Source organism: Citrus sinensis, chromosome 3, assembly GCF_022201045.2.
Source record: "Citrus sinensis cultivar Valencia sweet orange chromosome 3, DVS_A1.0, whole genome shotgun sequence".
NCBI lineage: Eukaryota > Viridiplantae > Streptophyta > Magnoliopsida > Sapindales > Rutaceae > Citrus > Citrus sinensis.
This window is the reverse complement of record NC_068558.1, coordinates 12,229,655-12,233,097: the sequence shown is the minus strand read 5'-3', so window position 1 is coordinate 12,233,097 and position 3,443 is coordinate 12,229,655. Positions and strand designations below refer to the sequence as shown.

General features: G+C 36.7%; 1 non-coding gene across 1 annotated transcript; it reads left to right on the top strand.

Annotated features, from left to right (window-relative positions):
- The first annotated feature begins 846 nt into the window (after positions 1 to 846).
- LOC127901601 (small nucleolar RNA R71) lies at positions 847 to 950 on the top strand. Its single transcript, XR_008053845.1, has one exon. It is a non-coding gene; the product is annotated as a small nucleolar RNA R71 (small nucleolar RNA).
- The last annotated feature ends 2,493 nt before the right edge of the window (positions 951 to 3,443 follow it).

The window sequence follows — 3,443 nt, the reverse complement described above, 5'->3', positions numbered from 1 at the left end:
CATTACTGCTTTGACCTCTCCATGCTGCTGTGGTGAACTGGTACTTGCTTCATGCACTCCTTTAGGATTAGGCACTGGTTGACTTGGAAACTTGCCTTTCTCAACAGTCATTGCCAAGGTCTGAACTGAAGAAGCAAGTTGTCCCACCATCTTCTCGAGGCTTGAAACTGATTGAGCTTGTGAGTTGAAACCTGCTCTCAACTCATTTCGTAGTCCATCAATGGTGCGGTTTTGTTGCTCAATCGTGGAGTGAGTAAGATTTTTGAGATTCTGGAATGAATCCTCCCATGGTCTGGGTTGAGAGAAATTCTGGTTCTGATTGTATGGTCTAAATGGTGGCTGAGAGGCTTGAGGAACTTGAGGAATTTGTTGCATTGGTGGAGCTGGAGCTGCTGGTCCATTCTGTTGAAATCCTTGAGACCATGAAAAATTGGGGTGGTCTCTCCATCCAGGATTATATGTGTTGGAGTATGGGTTATAATTTGATGGCTTTCTCATTACACCTATGGCATTGGCTTGATCTGAGTATGAGTCATGGTCATGTGGTTCTGTTGATTTAGCAGTCGATAACGATGCTATTTGTCGAGCAAGACCTTCAACCAACTCCTTGACTTCTTTGATTCCCGAAGTTGACTCGCCAATTTGAACCTCATTTACTCCTTTAATTCTTCTAGTATTCCTGAGTGATCGACTCCGTTGTTGGGAATTATCCGCTTGTCGTTGGAAGAATTCCCAATCTCGGATGCACTTTTTGACATTAGCTCTCCTCCACTTGTCGCCATTAGCCATTCTTGCACATTTGGCAATAATCCCTCCAAAAAGTATTGGCATTGGTGACATTTCTCGTACCCATGATGTGGACACTTCAAGAGTAGCCCATTGAATCGCTCCCACGTTTCAAAAAACTGCTCGTCATCTCTCTGGGTAAACTCCGAGATTTCCCTGCGAATAGCATTGGTTTTATGCACTGGGAAATATTTATTCAAAAATTTCGTTACCATTTGTTCCCATGATGAAATGCTATTAGCAGGTAAAATATTTAACCATGAACGAGCTCTATCTTTTAAAGAAAATGGGAATAGTCTAAGTTTAACATCATCATCTGAAAAATTTTCATATTTAAAAGTTTGACAAATGGCATGAAAATCATTCAGATGATTATATGGATCCTCATTTTCTAGGCCATAAAATGTTGGGAGACAATTTAGCACACTGGGTTTTAATTCAAAACTCCTAGCAGCTACATTTGGGTATCTTATGCATGATGTGCTCAAATTAGCTAAAGGACTAAAATAGTCTTTAAATGGCCTCTCCTGCGGTGCTTGTAAATCCATTTCAAATTTATTTTTAATGTGCTTTTGTGTGCGAAGTGTTTTTTCTAATTCAAGGTCTATAGGTTCAAGATTAGGTAATAATGACCTACGACCATGTATGCAAAACAAATAAAATAAAAATAAAGATGGGAACAAAACAAATAAAAATAAAGAAGAGGGAGAAATTACGATACTAACCTTATTGCGCTATTACAACCTTACTATAAAAATACACAAAAACAAATACGTGAAATAAATTAAATAAAAATAAATTAATAAGATAAAAAAAATTACAAAGAAAAAATAAATTGAAAATTAAATTACAGAATTTTAAAGAAGAGAAAAAGAAAAGAAATACTAACCTTTAAATGTAGATTTTTTTTTAATAATTAAAAAAAATACAAGAAAACAAATAAAAGAAATTATTCACAAAAACTAATTCTATGAATTAAAATTACTTACCTCCCCGGCAACGGCGCCAAAAACTTGTTGTGCAAATTTTAATGTACTCGTAAGCGCACGAATCTATTGTAGTATAGACTAATGGTGACGAGTGTCGATCCCACGAGGAGGTGGATTTTAATTATATATAGAATTAATTTTGTAAATGGGTGGTTGGAATTGTGGTGGAAGTGATTTAAATTATCCTAAAATTGGAATTGAAATGGCGATAATAAATTCTAAAATTGGACTTGCAATAGCGAGAATAAATTGAAGAGAAATCTATTGAAATGACGTACTTGGGTATCTGGATCCGTATCAACATGCATCATGGGCTAAATATTCCTTATTAATGCCAATTAAATCATGAGGGGGGAATCCACATCTCCTGAACCACGCTCTAATCAATATGGTGCTAAGGGCTTATTGTGCCAAATAATAATAACCTTGCACTAGAGGGCCGGTGAAACCAAGGCGGTACCAGACAAGATTAGTATTATTTGTCGACGAGAAGTCAAAACATCCACAAAAACTAGAGGGGAAGAGAAAATAAATTTACCAAATAAAGCCCATGACACATGTTGAGACTTCACCTTCAGCCCAAGCTTGAAAGAAAATTAGCCACTCATAATTGAACTAGGGGCAAAATGGGAATTTATTAAAATATGAAGAAAATACAAGATGGAGAGGGAATTACAGAAAATGTAGTCCAAAAATGGATTCAGAGATATCAAATTAGGGGGGAGAGGCCCCCTTTTTATAGATACATGGAGTAAATCATGGCCATCGGATTAAAAACAGTTTGGACGCTCAGGATTGCGCCACGTCATCAGTCAACAGTCCACGGTTTGACCACGCGGATGAACAGTAACACGGTTTAACCCGGATAAACAGTAACGCGGTTTGATCCGGATGAACAGTAACGCGGTTTGACCCAGATGAACAGTAACGCGGTTTGGTTGAAAATAATCCTGTGTGATGCATGCACCGTACGTGAGATTTTTCGTCCACTGATATGCTGCCACGTCACCATCAACAGTACATAAGAATTTTAGCCCAACAGGATCGTGACACCTCATCAGTCAATGCCACATCATCGGTCAATGCCACGTCATCGTCCGTCTATGTGAACAGTGTCGTGAACAGTAACGTATACAGTACCGTACACGTGAATAGTATCGTACATGTGAACAATGCTATGTTTCCTTTTATGGTCCTTCTAAGGTTTTTGACCGTCCTGAGTTCAAAAGTGATGTCCGTTTTGCCGTCTGATTTCTCCTTTATTATGAAATGACTATAATGCCCCTAAAATACATAAAATACTTAATTAAAATAAAACACATGTAATTAAATCACAAGAAGGTTAAATACATAAAAGTAAGGGTTGTTAGTAAGACTTGAAATGTAAAATGACGGTTTTCTCCTTTATAAATATGCATTTTCTAACACTCAACACTTTGCAGCCAAGTGATATTGTCATCTCTGGAAGTCTGTTGCAGCTTTCCATGCATAAAATTTGAGCTTTTTGGTCCCCTACAATCATGCACATAATTATAATTCAAAGTATTCTAAACACAACTAATTTTTTAAAAGAAACTTAAATAGATGCTCATGCAAAATGTAACTAAAAATGCAATAAAAACACATCATTTACTCTTTAAGTAATATTGGTTTGAGTCTAAAAATGTC